The sequence below is a fragment of the Plecotus auritus genome, assembly GCF_963455305.1.
Source record: "Plecotus auritus genome assembly, chromosome: X".
Lineage (NCBI taxonomy): Eukaryota > Metazoa > Chordata > Mammalia > Chiroptera > Vespertilionidae > Plecotus > Plecotus auritus.
The window spans coordinates 18,515,847-18,534,140 of record NC_137784.1 but is presented as its reverse complement, the minus strand read 5'-3'; positions in this window follow the sequence as shown (position 1 = coordinate 18,534,140).

Below are 18,294 nucleotides of genomic sequence, written 5' to 3'. Positions count from 1 at the left end.
TTACAGAAGCACTTTAGTGTGGTGTAGTCCTACTTGTTTATTTTAGCTTTTGTTGCCTGTATTTTTGTTGTCTTATCCAAGATATCATGGTCAAGACCAATATGAAGGAACTTTTTTCCTATACTTTCTTCTAGGAGTTTACAGTTTCTTATCTTATATTTAAGTCATTAATTACTTTTAGTTAATTATTATGAATGATATAAGATTGGGTTTCTGTTTCATTCTTTTGCATATGGTTATCTAGTTTTTCCAAAACCATGTATTGAAGAGTCTATCATTTCCACATTGTGTGTTCTCTGTACTCCCATGTTCATTGCAGTATTATTCATACTTAATAAGATATAGAAACAACCTAAGTATATTTCAACTCTTCAACTATGGATAAAGAAAATTTTATATATAATGGAAGATTACTCAGCCATAACAAAAACTAAATCCTGACATTTGTGACAACATAGATGAAACTGGAGGGCATTATGATAAGTGAAATAAGTCAGACATGGGAAAACAAATCCTGCGTGGCATCACTTATATGTGGAATCTTTTTTTTTTTTTTTTTTTGTAAATCCGATTTTATAAAAACAAAGAATGTAATGGTGGTTGTCAGGGACTGGGGAGAGGGGATGTGGGGATATGTAGGTCAAAACATAAAAACTTTCAGTTATAAGAAGTTCTGCGGTCTAATGCATAGCTTGATGACTATCTAATAGTATAGTAATAAAAGGGTAATAGGCTAATTAGACCGGACGTCTTCTGGACAACCTTTCAGATATCCTTCCTGACAAAACTGGGCCTGGGAGAAGCCGCCTGCAGTCCCGGGCACCTCAGCTGGCCAGAGGAAGGGAAGCCCAGGTCCCGGGTGCCTGCAGCAAGTTGGAGGAAGGAAGCCTGAGTCCAGGGAGCGGGGTCCAAGGCAGAAGCGGTTAGGGCCAATCAGGCCAGAAGCGGAGCAGTTGGGGTGATCAGGCAGGCAGGTAGAGGTGGTTAGGGGTGATCAGGCAGGCAGGCAGAGGGGTTAGGGGTTATCAGGCAGGCGAGCAGTTAGGAGTCTTGGATTGCGAGAGGGATGTCTGACTGCCAGTTTAGGCCCGATCCCTCTAAACCAGGAGTCAGACATCCCCCAGGGGTCCCAGATTGGAGAGGGTGCAGGCTGGGCTGAGGGACCCCTCCCCTCATGCATGAATTTTGTGCACTGGGCCTCTAGTAGCTAATAATATGGGATTATATACTTGAAAGTTGCTGAGGGTATATCTTAAGTGTTTTCACCACAAAAAAAGGGTAACTATGTGAGGTAATGGATGTGTTAATTATCTTAATCTTGGTAATCATTCCACAGTGTATATGGATATCAAATCGTCATGTTGTACACTAAAATATGCAATTATATTTGTCAAATATTCCTCAATAAACTCAGGAAAAAATAAAGTTTTCAGCTAGTGTGGGAAATAATCTTGCTTTTTGAAGAAGTACATTTGTATTTTTTATAGTTCCTTAAATGAAATCTAGTTATAAATAGATGTGGAATTAGTACATGCTGCTTTTCCTCTGATATCTCACTTTAATGCCACCCTTTAGATTTGGGTGTTCTGAATATTTTAAAGATATTACGAAGGAGTTTTAAACAATCAGAATTGAAATTCAGTGTCTCCCCTTCAAGGAAACTGGGCTAGGGGTAAATGATACAAAGTCTAAACTCAACCTCTTTTTTTTTTGTTAATCCTCACCTGAGGATATTTTTCCCCATTGATTTTTAGAGAGAGTGGAAGAGAGAGGGAGAGACACATAGAGAGAAACATTGATGTGAGACAACCAAGGCATGTGCCCTTGATCAGAATCGAACCAAAAACCCTTCAGTTCTCGGGCTAACACTCTACCACTTAGTCAAACGGGCTAGGCTGAACTCAACCTTTTAATATGTACTCTGCTTTGTGTTACTGAAATCACACATGAGCCTCTATTTTCATTTTACCATATTAACATACTTAAAATGGAACCCAGAAAAACACTTCAAAAGAGAATTTTATTCATATGCCATGTCTCCCCATCATCAAGCTAAGCCTTAGTTCCCCAAAAGAATTGAATGGAAACTGAGCCACTATTTTAAAAATTGAAATCTAATGAACAAAGTAAATAAACAAACAAAATAGAAATAGACTTATAGATTTAGAGAACAGACTGACAGTTTTCAGAGGGGTGGGAGGTTGGGGGGCTGGGTGAAATAGGTAAAGGAATTAAAGAAACAAAACCCTCATAGACAGACAACAGTATGGTGATTACCAGAAGGAAAGAGGGGTAGGGGCAGGTAAAAGAAGGTAAAGGGGGAATAAATGGTGACAGAAGGAGCCTACTGGGTTCACTTTGGATAGTGAACACACAGTACAATATACGGATGATGTATTATAGAATTGTACACTTGAAACCTATATAATTTTATTAACCATTGTAACCCAAATAAATTTAATACAATATAAAAATTCTTAATATGATTGTTTGACTCATTTTGGATACCTCTTCCTCCAAAAGAAATAATTGAAAATCATATATCCTCTTTGGAAGTCCCTTAGTGTCCTATTTTTTTTTCTAGGACATATGCCACCTTCTGCATTTTATAATAATCACATTGATTTTGCTATGGGATTAAAAGTTATTTGAGAATAGATATTCTTTCTTATTCATCTATGTGCTCCAATCACCAGTGAACCAAATCTATATTGTTAGATAAATGTTGAACTAAAGGTAAACTTTCAGTTTGCTTTTCAACTGCATTAAAATATTTACAAATTTTGGGGGTAGTTTAACCAATGTTTTAGTTTAAAGAATGCTATATTTTTCTTTAATATTATATAAGAATTCCAAGAAAAATATATCAGTATTGATTTTATATAAAATTGCTAGTTTATTTCTAAATTTAGGATATAAATTGTTAAAAATTCATCCAAGCAAATCAAATTTCTATTTTCTTTCTTTATTCGGTATGTTTTCATAAAATTTTATATTTAAATATATGATCAGAAAATAGCTACATGAATCAAAGTAATGGTCCAAATAGGACAAGTCACTGTGAAGCTACTAATGTTCCCAAACTAGCCATTGTCAAATGAGTATTTTGAATTAACTGTTCCTCAAACTAAAATATAATTATATTTTTAGTAAGGTGACAAACCAAGGATCAACTCATACCACTGATTCACTGCTTATGCTCAACCTGAAGTTGGTATTTTATTTCTTTTCAAGACTTAACTATATAAAATAAATGTAGAAAATGTTCTTTAAATGTCATTTATCCAAAATATGAAACACAATTCAAGATAGTTAAGATTGTTAAATATTATATCAATACAGTTTATACCAAGTTGATTTATCAAACCATTTGTGCATTCAAGAACTATTTTTTTCATTCAAGGACTACTTATTCAGTAACTATTTTTTGCCACAAACATACTCAATTTAGTTATTGCATTCATAGAGTCTATAGCCCAACAGAGAAAATGGATATTAAACAAATAATAACAAATATGAAAAACATTAACAAAGGAGATTTTCATTCATTAATTTAGGTATAAATGGGTGTGGGTTACCTTTACTATGATATCAAACATGGTAAATGCATTTATGTATTTTGTAAAGCATCTAGTACAGTGTCATAAATAGATGTTAAGTATCTATGCTAATAAAAGAGAAAGATGCAAATTGACCGTTCCTTCGTGACACCCACCAGCCAATCAGGAGTGAGTATGCAAATTAACCCAACAAAGATGTTGGGTTAATTTGCATACACAGGTGCCGAGTGGCCGGGGGCAATGACGCAGGCATTCTGCACATCCCCAGCCACTCTGGGACTCTGGGCAGCGTGGGAAGGTGGAAAGGCGGCTCCAGGTGGAGTGAAGGCAGAAAGGTGGCTCCAGGCCCATTCTTGCACAAATCTTCATGCATCGGGCCTCTAGTATCCTATATAATAAATAGGTAATATGCAAGTTGACCATCACTCCAACACACAAGACAGCCACCCCCATGTGGTCAAAGATAGCTGCCCCCATGTGGACACAAGATGGCCACCACCAGCAGGGGAGGGAAGTTGGGAGGGACCAGGCCTGCAGGGGAGGGCAGTTGGGAGGACCAGGCCTGCAGTAGAGGGCAGTTAGGGGGATCAGGCCAGTAAGGGAGGGCAGTTGGGGGCGACCAGGCCGGCAGGGGAGGACAGTTAGGAGTGATCAGGCTGGCAGGAGAGGGCAGTTCGGGGCAATCGGGCCAGCAGGGGAGCAGTTAGGCGTCTATCAGGCTGGCAGGGGAGTGGTTAGAGGGTGATCAGGCTGGCAGGCAGAAGCGGTTAGGGGCAATCAGGCAGGCAGGCAGGCGAGTGGCTGGGAGCCAGCAGTCCTGGATTGTGAGAGGGATGTCCCAGATTGGAGAGGGTGCAGGCTGGGCTGAGGGACACAGCCCCCTGCACGAATTTCGTGCACTGGGCCTCTAGTGTTAAATAAACAGATAAATCAATATAGGAGCATAATATTCATCTTGAGTACCTAAAGGCTGTAATGGTATATGAGAAATGGCATATGAGAAAAGGGTTTTACATGAGGGCTAGAATGCATTATCTCAAATTTTATTAGAAACAAAATAATAAAAAAAATCAGATTTTCAAGTAAAGAGTACAGGACTTAGAATACATCTAAGAAAGCTTCCCAAAGAGTAATAGTCATTAAATATTATAATTTATTTCCAAATGAATTTGTCAAATCCTTTTAACATGTCTTTTAAAATAAGATAGGAACTTCATCTGTTCAGGATTTAATTGTCCCTGCATTATGCCAAAACATCTGCTAGTTTTAGTCAATAGTAAAATCTCCATACTGTCAATTCAAAGAATAAAATCAGCTCAATCAGTTTTCTGGAATCAAGTAGCTCAAACAACTCTGTTGATTGACATTTTATTTTTCTTCAAATTATTTTCACTTACTGGAAACACCAAGCTCATGTTGTTCTAGCTAGCTTAACTAAGTAAAAATTTTAAATGTCTTTGCATTAAATTTTTTATTCATGATGTATGAGTATAACATATTTCACCATTATGTAATTTGAATGAAGCATACTTTAAGTATATTTAGAAATATTTAAAGTGATAAAATGGTAATGTTCATATTTAAATTAAAATGCAATTTACTAGGACTTAAGAAGTAGTACTAAATATTCTAAAGGGAATGTATTTTATATACTTCAGTTACATATTCATCATACATAGTGAAATGCAGGGGCCAAAAAACTTTGGAAAGAATGTCAGTTATACTAGAAGTGAGGATAATGAGAAGGGAATTGCTTTTTAAAATATTTCTAGAGGAAATAAGAGCTTGGCTGATATACAATGAATACCTATTGGATAGATTAATTGACTGGGTGCTTCATATGATAAGACACTGAGCTGAGGTATATATGATAAGAAATGATATACCTAAGGTGTTAGTCAGTGTGTTCTAAAACGATACTTTATCCTAAATTTTTGGCTAAGGAATTTTCCAGGGAGAAGAGGAAATTGAACAACAATGATATATGGGGAAGCAAACTGCCAAGACTTACCTTATGATTTTTAAAAAATGTTTTATGTTTTTATTGATTTCAGAGAGGAAGAGAGAAAGAGAGAGAGAGAGAGAGAGAGAGAGAGAGAGAGAGAGAAACATCTATGATGAGAAAGAATCATTGATTGGCTGCCTTCTGCATACCCCACACTGAGGATCGAACCTGCTACCCCAGGCATGTGCCCTTGACCGGAATTAAACAGGGGACTCTCAGTCCATAGGCCGATGCTCTATCCATTGAGCCAAACCGGCTAGGTCTACCTTATGATTTTTTAATAAATGATTATTTCTAGTAAACAAAATTAATTGGCTACTTTTTATGTGCCCTTATATGTGTATAAATAACCAATATTTAACATTTTTACAATATTTGTAACTTAATTTAATACAATTTAATAATGGTAAACCTTTATAAGAAGTTTCTTATGAACACAGCATTAGACTAAGTGTCTTACACTTCTTTCTTAGGAGTTGCATCAACCAAATGGGGCAGATAGTCATTTTATAGATGAGGTAATAAAGAATAGCTCAAAAGTTACAAAAATATTGATTAGCCAATTCACCATAAAACCTGAGGGGTGTCACTAGTAGCTATAAAAGATAAGCCTCATCTGGCCAGTGTGGCTCAGTGGTTGACCTATGAACCAGAAGGTCACAGTTTGATTCCAAGTCAGGGTACATGCTCGGATTTCAGGGTTAATCCCCAGTGTGGGTGTGCAGGAGGCAGCCAATCAATAATTCTCTCTCATCATTGATGTTTCTATCTCTCTCTCCCTCTGCATTCCTCTCTGAAATAAATTAAAACATATTAAAAATAAAATATAATAAAAAATAAGCCTCAAAACTCAGTCTTACAAAAGATTATTCATCACTCACATAAGTTAATATGAGTGTTCCAAATTTGTGAGTGTTTCTTTTTAAATAATATTTAGAGACACATGATTTTTTAAAAAGTTTAAATTTATGGGGTGACATTGGTTAATAAAACTATGTGGGTTTCATATGTACAATTCTATAATACATTGACTATATTGTATTGTGTGTTCACCACCCAAGTCAAATCTCCCATCACTATTTTCCTGCTATAACCTCTCATAGCTCCTCCCACCCAAGCATTATGCTAAGTGAAATAAACTAGTCAGAGAAAGACAAGTACCATGTGATTTCACTCATATGTGGAAACTAATGAACAAAATAAACAAAAAATGAAAATAGACTCATAGATAGAGAACAGACCGACCAACAGGTGTGTGTGTGTGTGTGGCAGGGGCGGGGATTGTGTGATATATGTTACTTTTGATTTGTGGCTCTGCTATTTTAAAAAAAAATGCCTTCCAAGTCACTGTTTTTTTTGCCTCAACTCAGGGGTAGGGTGGGGGAAGTGTGTGTAGGATGATGAATGGATTTTCTTAAGAGCCTGTCCTGGAAGCTACACAAACCATTTCCACTCACATTCCATTTTTAGTATCTCACTCATATGGACACACCTAATTGCAAGGGAGTTGATGAAATGTATTATAGCTGTGTGCCCAGAAATAATTGGATTTCATAGATGGCTAGTTAGACTCTGCCGCAATCCTCTCTTCTGGTCATCAAAAGAGAAAAGGACCTGTATGCATGCATATAAGCATAACCAATGGACACAAGACACTGGCGGGGAGGGGTGAGGGCAAGTGCCAGAGGGGTAGGGGAGGCCGGGGGAAGGTCAATGTGGGGATAAAGGAGACATATGTACTACTATTTGTAATACTTTAAACAATAATATATATTTTAAAAATTAAAACATTAAAAAAGAGAAAATCCTGCATGGCTGGTGTGGCTCCGTGGTTAAGCCACAACCCATGAACCCGGGATTTGGGCTCAATCCCCAGTAGGGGACCTGCAGAGATAGTTGATGGATGATTCTCATCATTGATGTTTCTATCTCTCTCTCCCTCTCCCTTCCTCTCTGAAATAAATAAAAACATATTAATTTTTTTTAAAAGAGAAAACCTAAAGTCTCATTCACTCACTGCATCTAAATGCAAGTCCAGCATCTCCAGGAAATGTACAATAACTACTGTCAAATGGACGTGGCTCTTCTTCATCTGGAGATATGTGAACTAAGAAGACAATTTATCACTGTGGTTGGTAGAATAACACCCTCTCCAAGATGTTCAAGCCTCAAGCCCCAGAACTGGTGAATATGTTAAGCTACATGGCAAAAGAGAATTCAGGATGCAGAAGGAGTTAAGTTTTCTCATAAGCTGACTTTAAAATAAGAAAATTATCACCAACAGGGTGGTGATGGCCAGAGAGAAGTGGTAGGGGCTAGGTGGAAGTGGATAAAGGACTGGGGGAAATGGGAGAGATCTGTAATACTGTCAACAATAAGTTAAATAAAATGGATTTTCATGGATTAGCTGTGTAGGTTCAATGTAATGACAAGAGTCCTTAGAAGTGGAAGAGGGAGCTAGAATTCAGAAGTCAGAGTCAGAGAAGGAGACATAAAGAGAAAAGGACATCAGAATGATGTGATATGAGGACGCAATCATCCACTGCTAGCTTTGAAAATGGAGAAAAGGGCCATGAGCCAAGGAATGTGGACAGCCACTAGAAGCTGGGAAAGACAAGGAAATGAATTCTCAGAGTCTACAGAGAGGAATGCAGCTCTGCTGACAATTTCAATAGTCCCAGTGATAGCTATATTGAACTTCTGCCCTCCAAGACTGTAAAATAATAAATGTATGCTATCATAAGTCACTAAATTTGTGATTTGTTTTTTTTAAATAGATGCATTTTATTTTATGTAAACAGCACCTCAATAAATTTCATTTACAAACAAAACAAAATGACAGTATATTTTTAAGAGTTCATTTAGAAAAAAAAGAAAATGACAATTTTTAATTAACAAGTAAAATATGAAGACCTTATTTTTTTCATTTTAAAAAATATGTTTTTATTGATTTCAGAGAGAGAAAGGGAGAAGGAGAGACAAAAACATCGATCGGCTGCCTCTTGCACACCCCCTATTGGTGCATGTGCCCTGACCGGCAATTAAACCATGACCTCCTGGTCCATGGGATAAAGCTCAACCATGAGCCACACTGGCCGGGCTGAATACCTTATTTTTAAGAAACTAATGTATTATGGATAAAGCTAAAGTTTCCTTTGACCACCCTCCCAATCTTCACTGCCACCCCTTATCTATCCCATTTATACTGTCTCCCCCAAAATAATCACTGCTGTGAGTTTGATATGGGTTCTTCTGAACCTTTACAAATATATTTATATACATATATAGCCATTGAAAATGTATAGTACTGTATATATCTTTCTGCAACTTGCTGTTGTCACTTAACATTATGTTTCTGAAATGTATCCATGTTCAGATAAAGTTTATTTTTAAAATCTGATATAAATAATCTGTTATATGACTATAGTGCATTTTATTTAGCCAGGCCTTTCCCCTCCTGACAGATATTTAGGTTGTTTTTCTCTATTACAACTCACCAGTATAGTGGTAAATAGCAGTTACCACTGGGGTGGCCATAGGAATGGGAGATGGTGTTCTGTAAGGTGATTTGACATAAGGAACTGTTTGACATTGAAACGGGGACTCAGAACTGTTGGACATTGAAATTGGGACTCAAACATTTTTTGTTATTATATGTTTATTTCTAGTCTGCAGAGGCAAGATTTTTTAAAGGAAAGAAATGGGGAAAAAATAGATACAGAGGCAAAGAAGCATTGAACAGACTGTCAAACTACAGGGGGAAGGCAGGGGAGGTTGCGGGGGTGGGGGGGGGCTGTAAGAGATCAACCAAAGGACTTGTAGGCATGCATATAAGCATAACCAATGGATACAAGACACTGCGGGGGAGCAGGTAAAGGCATGTACTGGGGGGTAGGGGAGGCTGGGGGGAGGTCAATGGGGAAAAAAGAGACATATGTACTACTATTTGTAATACTTCAAACAATAAAAAAAAAAAGATTTAAAAAAAAATCAATAAGAAACTAACACAACTCTCTCTTCCCCGTTATACAAAGGGCATGCTGGGACAGGAGAACTGTAAACCATTGCCATTTATGAAAGGAAAAATATGGGAGATACTGAGCAGAACTGGCTCACAGCCATAGTTTACCATTGAGAGGAAGGCATTGTGATCCTCCACTTTGTCCTCGTAATTAGAAGGATTCCTTAATTACAGCTGACTTTGATTTTTTATAGCAAATTTTTAAAAATTTTTAGTAGGTAATGCTCCCAGCTCCAACTTCTGCAAGGTTTCTCCTGTCACTCTTACCTATGGGCTTTGGGGCTTATGCTTTCCTTAGATATTATATAGTTTTTACAGTGTGCTTCTTGCTCATGCAAATGAGGAGTCATGATATTTTTGGTAATATAATTAAAATAATATTAAAAAATAATAGGCCTATTTCCCATTTGATTCCAGATAATTACTGTGTCTTTAAATACATTGAAGTTGTTTCTCACACAGAGCTAGAAAATAATGTATTCTTTGGTTATAGACTGGTGGTGTGCTGTAACCAGTTGGTACTGGCTTTCAAGAACAGAATGTTAAATTTTCAGGAATTTTGTGAGCCAGTTGACATCTTGTTGGTGTCTTGAAATTGTCTATAGTGGGAATAGTTATACCACAAACATTGTCAAATGCTATAAATCATAGCTTTTTATTTATGCATTTTTGATACTCAAGTGTTCACATTTTAATAGTACAGAAGTGCCTATTCTCAACTTAATGTAGACTAACTTGACTCCCTTTGAAAAAAAATCAGTTGGAGTGTTGCATAACTTCATCATGCCTGCAAGACTGAGTTATGCTATTCAATTGAGAATTATTACTGGGTTTTTCATTCAATGACTTTTAAATTCTTATCTCTTACACTTTGGTACTTAGAATAAGTCAGCATTTCCAGTCCTTAAAGGTCCTGAATTTCTTTGCTTCCTAAACACTTCTGCTAGCAAACCAGCCAATTATTTCCTGATCTTATTTCCTAATAATACCTTACAAAAAGCAGAAAGTAAATGTCAACTCATCATCACTGTCATTTAGTTATTGCAGGCGACATTTTCACCAAATGTTTTCTCATTGCACCAGATGGCTCTCACTGCAATATTGATTTAACTGCCCAACCACTGTTCAACAGCTAAGCTACTCCATATATTGTAAGGTATGTTTAAATAACACCCCTGTATTTGTTTAGGTATCATCATTACCTACTATAATTGATGAAACCTAAAATCTTCATGTCTTAATACAGAAGTTCATCTCACAAATCCCGAACTGATGTCTGTGCTTTGCAGGTGTCTCATGTTCAAGCAGTGGTTCAGGGACCCAGGCTCCTTCTCTCTTGTGGCTCCCCTAGCTTCAAGATATCACTTCCTAGGCCACTATGCTCCTCTGCTACCACCTAGCTGAGAGCAAAGGAGCATGGACTATATGCACAGACATTTCTATGGGCTCATCCTGATAAAGCAGCATACTTAATTTCTGTTTACAGTTTTTTAGCTAGAAATCATTCACATGGACAAACTTTATTGTAAAGGAGGCAGCACCTGTAGTCTAGCTGTTGGCAAAGAGAGAGAGAGAAATGACTTGGTGAAAAACCAACCAGCCTCTGGCATTAGTACTTTTCATTGTTCCACTAAGAACTGTTAATGGTTAATGTGTCCCCATAATTTAATTTTTATCTTATTTTTCAGAATTTTACAATTTTGAATTAAACTGCAACAACATCATCATGTACTGTCCACTCTAGATATTAATGGAATTTACATTTCTGGAAATAATTTTCTCCAAGAAAATTCATAAAATTGAAAGTATATACTAGTGTTGTGCAATACCCTGTAACAGGTTTATAAAATAGTTTCCGAGTAAGTTTTGCTATCTTTGAAAACCACAAAGATATATATTTGAACCAGAGTTAAGTTGTAATCATCAGGCATTTAAGCCATATAATCTAACATCTTGCGTTTGATTTCTGATGCACTATGATACCATAGTGTAATTACTAAATCTCATTGAGTTAAAATGGATTCATCTGGAAAGTAGGGAGTAAAAAACATTAGTATTTTATAAGATTACTAGAGGCCCGATGCACGAAATTTGTGCAAGAGTAGGCCTTCTTTCCTGTGACTGCCGACACTGGCTTCCCTCTGGCACCCGGGACCTGGGCTTCCCTCATAGCCCTTGCTTTGTCCAGAAGGTCATCTGAAAGGATGTCTAGTCTAATTAGCATATTACTAGAGGCCCAGTGCATGAAATTCGTGCACGGGGGGTGGTCCCTCAGCCCAACCTGCACCCTCTCCAATCTGGGACCCCTTGAGGGATGTAAGACTGCCCAGTAGGATCAGGCATAAACGGGCAGTCGGACATCCCTCTCACAATCCAGGACTGCTGGCTCCCAACTGCTCGCCTGCCTGCCTTCCTGATTGCCCCTAACCGCTTCTGCCTGCCAGCCTGATCACCCCCTAACCACTCCCCTGACAGCCTGATTGATGCCTAACTGCTCCCCTGTCAGCCTTTTTGCCCCTAACTGCCCTCCCCTGCAGGCCTGGCCACCCCTAACTGCCCTCCCCTGCAGGCATGGTCACTCCTAACTGTCCTCCCCTGCAGGCCTGGTCCCCCCCACAACTGCCCTCCCCTGCAGACCTGGGTCCCCCCAACTGCCCTCCCCTGCAGGCCTGGGTCCACCCCCCAACTGCCCTCCCTTGCTGGCCTAGTCTCCCCCAACTTCCCTCCTCTGCTGGCCTGGTCACCCACAACTGCCCACAACTGCCCTCCCCTGCCAGCCATCTTGTGGCGGCCATCTTGTATCCACATGGGGGCAGCCATCTTTGACCACATGGGGGTGGCCATCTTGTGTCTTGGAGTGATGGTCAATTTGCATATTACTCTTTTATTAGATAGGATGCTTTTATTATTATAGATTGTGTGGATTAAACAAGAAAATGCATATAAATCCCTTAGCTCAGGGCTAGATAAACAGTAAACATTAAGTAAAACTTAGCTATAGTTACTGAGTACTCTTTCAGTTTGAATTACCAGTGCTGCAAATTGCCCTCACTAAGCCCTGTTATACTTTGAGAGTTCAGGCTGCTGTACTCACATTGATCATACTCACCCAGCACTTTTAACTGCACCGATACAATGAATAATTTAATTCACATTTTCCTTCACTGCCAAACACCAAAGTTTTTCAGATTTATTTTTAGAAAGTCCATTGTATTTTTATTTTCTTGATTTAGATCATTGCTTTCTTTATGTCTTCCAAACATAGGTTTCTGATGTGCAAGCAAACACCTAAAAAAAACACACTTGAAACCTTCCAAAAAGAGGAAGGGTGATCACAACTTGAAGGAGAGAATAAATGGCATGCCTACATTCATGAAGATTAATGAGATAATGTGATTCATGTGATATTAAAATTAAATTCTATCAATGCCTGTTTGAAGCCTGACATCTCTAAAGTTCTTACAATATGCCAGGCATATAAGTAAGGACCATTTAAAATGCTGACATTTATTAACTCATTTCATAGTCACAAACACCCTAATAATCAGGTACTATTATTATCCCTATTTTACAAATTAGCAAATTGTGACATGATAAAGATACATAGATATAAAAGGGCTAAAATAAACATGATAGAGGGCCCTTGGTTTTCCTTTTGTCTTCTACCTTTGCAACCTTCTCTCTCTCTCTCTGTCCTCCCCTGTAGGGCTGGTCCCCCCAAACTCTGCCCTCCCCTGCAGACCTGGTCTCCCCCAGGTCTCTCTCTCTCTCTCTCCCCTCCCTCCTTCTCTCTCTTTTTTACTATCTTTTAAATTGGACTAGTCAATAAAACACAAGGCTTGCAAAACTAGTTCTGGAGTGATACTAGGATGGTTATCAGAACCTGGAAGAAGACATATGAAAATAGGAACAATCATGACCTTAACAGGGTCCAAATCCCAACAGGAGTCATAAAAAAAAAACAAAAAAACTGTAACTGAATATAGGTTTGACTGTCTGTTGCAACAAACACCAAACTCATGATACAGGAGCTGATGATAAGGAAAGCAGATTATTCAAGTGCTGACAACCTGAGGAGATGGAGGACTCTCATTCCAAATCCGGTCTTAACACCACAGTACAGGCAGGGTTTTTTATTAGGAGGAATGGGGAAAGCAGAACACAGAAATCAAGGCTGAAAGTTATCTACAGTAAGTCAGCACAATCCATTCTAATGATTATCTCAAAACTGGTCAAGTGTCCCTGGCCAGTTTGGCTAAGTGGTTAGAAGGTATGTCCGAGGACTGAAGGATCATGGGCTCAATTCCCAGTCAAGGCCATGTACTGCAGTTGCAGATTCAATCCCTGGCCCTAGTGAGGGCATGTGCAAGAGGCAACCAATCGATGTGACTCTCTCATGTCGATGTTTCTTTCTCTCCCCCGCCGCCTCCCCATTTTCTACTCTGTCTGGAAATCAATGGAAAAAAGATCTTTGGGTGAGGATTAATAAACAACAGCAAACTGGTCAAGTGGATGTCCGGTTTTTGTGGTGCAAAGTCAGCAAATCTCCTGGAGCCAGAATCTCTGGTTGTTGGAGTCAGCCCCCTTCCCTGAAGCTAGTTCCTGGAACTCTTATACAAATATCCATAGGTTACATATTAGTTAACAGTTTATCTTTTATCAAAACACTTTTAACAGAAACAACATTAAAAGAATAGAAGGGTGGGTTACATCCTGACTTTTGTTTCAGAGGAGTTGAGTTCAATTTCCCCTATTGCAATAGTCTTGACCTAATTTCAATTATAGTGAATAAAATCTTCCTTGCCTATTTAACTTGACAAGAGAAATCATTATTTGGTTAATTTTTAATCCTCCATGGTTATTACTTAGCTCATTTTTTTCTTGTGCCTTTTGAATAGGTTATAATCACTGTGTTAGAGTAGAAAATTACATTTTCTCAAAAGTTCACATGAGCATTCCACTTCTCTACCATATCTACCTTTTACCTTCTTCCAATAAGAGAGTAGATTAATACAATTTCTGACCTTCTTCCACTAACTTTGATGTGCCCTATTATAAATTATCATACCATGTGTTTAATTTATTCTGTCACAATTTTAGTAGTTCCCATTTTCTTTGTTATTGTTGATCCTTGCCCCAAACATACTGGAATTAGCCTCAAAGTATACATATCTACTCAATTTCTTCATCATCATTGGTCAAACACTACGTGTCTAAAGAAAAAAAGGAACTGAAACCTCCTCACTTAGATCTGGCCATTCACAAGGGTGGAGGAGTATGACCGAGCAGTAAGTCTGGCCTATTCTTCATGCTCCACTGACTTCCAGCACAAGGATAGTCTTCTTCCCTTGTGGTTCCTCACTCTATTTTCCAATATAATAGGTTTTCCCTCTACCCAATGCTGTCCATTTATTCACCACATACCTGCCCCAGATCTCTTTATCCTTGAACATTTCCCTAATCTTTACAATAAGAAAGAGGGCAGGAACAGCAGATCTAAGATTATATTCTTCCACAGTTCAGTAGCCATTTCCTCAAGCTGAGACTTTGAAATAACCCAAGGGAAAGAAAAAGTAAACCCAAGGTTCCTAGTGTAGATGAGGAAAAATATCCTACCTTCTAGGTTCTTGGTTGTGAACCCCTGAGCAGGAGAAAAACAAACAAGTGCAATAACATGTATATCTCCTGTATACATGGGAGAGACCCAGGAAAACTCCCTAAAGGTCCAAGCCTCCACCTTAAATAATATCTCTAGTTAATGACAAAAGAAGATGCAGGGGGGTGGGGAGCCAGTAATAGTAGGATTTTAGGAAAAGCAGAGTAAACAAGGAAAAGGTTGTTATGCAGATTTAAGTCCATGCCTTCTTCATTGATAAGAGTTTAAGATTTTCTTCTTTTTTATTGGTGAATAATATTCCATTATATACAGGTTGGAAAAAGTAGGTTTACAGTTGTGAGTACATAAAGCAGAATTTATTATTGTTTTATTAATTATTATATTATTCATTTGTATTACAACTATAAACCTACTTTTGCTCACCACTCTATATATATATGTACATACATACTTACAGGTCTTGACTATTGTAAATAATACAGCAATGAACATGGGGTGCATATATCTTTTTTAGGTAGTTTTTGTTTCCTTCAGATAAATACCCAGAAGTGAGATTGCTGCAATATACGGTAATTCTATTTTTAATTTTTTGAGGAACCTCCATATTGTTTTACATAGGAGGTGTACCACTTTACATTCCCACCAATGTAAAAGAGTTCCCCTTTCTCTACATTCTCAACATTTGTTATTTCTTGTCTTTTTTATAATAACCAGTTTAATAGGTATGAGGTGATAACGTGATGGCTTATTGTGGGTTTGATTTGCATCTCCCTGATAACTATTGATGTTGAGCACCTTTTCATGTATCTGTTGGCCATGTGCATGTCTTCTGATTGTATCTCTTTAATTAAATTTTAACTGCTTTATTTGCAAAATTAGTTTGGTGTCTTCTAAAATTAGTTTTGAATATATATATATATGTATATGTGTATATATATGTATATATATATATTCCAATTCTTCAGCTATTTTTTAAATTTTATGTCTAGGTTACTAGAGATTTATAGAATGGATATTCACTGTCTTTTACCCAAAAATATCTGTTTCAACTCACCCCTCCTTGTTTTCATTTTTTTACTTTTCTTCGTTCTTCTACATCACCAGATTTATTCCCTGACATCTTAGTGAGTTTTCTACTTACTTTTGTGGAGGTTTTCCTATGGATTATTTTATTTTTCTCATGATTCTCTTTTCAACTCTGTTCATTTAATTCTGTTCAATTTTATTTCTCAATTAATAATTGAATAGTTTTAATTTGAAGGTAGCATAGCTATAGGAACATTTAAAAATTATAATACAGCATAAAATTGAATACTTTTTTCCTTTTTTACTGTTGACAGTATTACAGATGTCCCCCATACCCCCCCTTCTTGCTCCCCTCCACCAAGTCCCCATCCTTCCAGGCTTTCACCACATTATTGTCTGTGTCCATGGACTATGTATATATGCATATATGTTCTTAAGTTAATCTCTTCCCATCCCCCTGCTCCCTCCCCTCTGAGATCTCTCAGTCTGTTCCATGCATCCATACCACTGGGCCTATTTTGCTCATCATTTAATTTTGTTCATTAGATCCCACATATAACTGAGATCATGTAATATTTGTCTTTCTCTGACTGGCTTTTTTCACTTAGCATAATAATGATAGAAAATGTCCAAATAGAGTGCAATATAGTTCCAAAAATGTAAGTTATTGCCTATGAACAATGCTGAATTCAAGGAATTACTTTAATGTTTGTGATCTATGAAAATTGGGCATTTTCTTGATCAGTAAGTACTATCTAACCTAATGGGACATCTGAAATACAGTAAGAACATTAAATTATCGCCAAAACCGGTTTGGCTCAGTGGATAGAGCGTCGGCCTGCGGACTCAAGGGTCCCAGGTTCGATTCCGGTCAAGGGCATGTACCTTGGTTGCGGGCACATCCCCAGTAGGGGGCGTGCAAGAGGCAGCTGATCGATGTTTCTCTCTCATCGATGTTTCTAACTCTCTATCCCTCTCCCTTCCTCTCTTCCTCTCTGTAAAAAATCAATAAAATATATTTTTAAAAAAAGAAGAACATTAAATTACCAACTTAATTCCACAAAATTAAATTTTAAGATTTTTGTAATTATATATATGGTCTGTTTTCATTTGGAAACTTATGTGTTTGGGATTCCTCATAGAACCCAAAGCAAGTGCTCATTATAAAATCAGGGGCTTCTGAGAATCTAATATGCACAGATTAATGCTGATGAAATTTGGCTATCCCAAACAGTTTCATGACAGGAGATATAATTGATGTTTATGCTTCAAATATAACTCATCAACCCAGAAGATTTAAAATGCTCATAAAGCCATCTGGCAACTTCATGTATTTATTGGTTAAAGAGCAAATTTTTGTCTTTTATTGTAAATATAATAATTTTAACATTTATATTAAGAAGAAAGTGAAAGAACAGACGGTACTGTTCACACATCAGATTTAGAAAGTAACCTAAACTAAAAGTAGAACTATGTCAAACAAAACCAAGTCTACAGAAACCACAACTGGCTAACAGTGTGACAAGAACCAGACACTTGGATGGGAAAAAGTTGATTGGGAATAAAGCCAAAATACATCATGCATGTTGTGAACAAATCTGTACTAATAAAAGGGTAATATGCTAATTAGACTGGGAGACCTTCCATGAGACTTTCCAGACGTTCTTCTGGACAAAGCCATGGTGGTGGGGCCGAGGTAGAGGCAGTTAGAGGCCAAGAGGGGAGGGCAGTTGTGGGTGATCAGGCTGGTGGGGGGCAGGGCCATTGGGGGTAAGCAGACCAGCAGGGGGGCCAGTTGGGGGCGAGCAGGTCATCAGTGGGGGTCAGTTGGAGGTGATCAGGACAGCAGGGGGGGCAGTTTGGAGTGAGCAGGCCAGCAGTGGAGGCAGTTGGGGGTGAGCACACTGGCACGGGGGCCAGTTGGGGGTGATCAGGCCAGCAGCAGGGGCCAGTTGGGGGTGATCAGGCCAGCAGCAGGGGGCAGTTGGGGGTGAGCAGGCTGGCAAACAGAGTGGTTAGGGGCAATCAGGCAGGCAGGCAGGCAGGTGAGCGGTTAGGAGCCAAC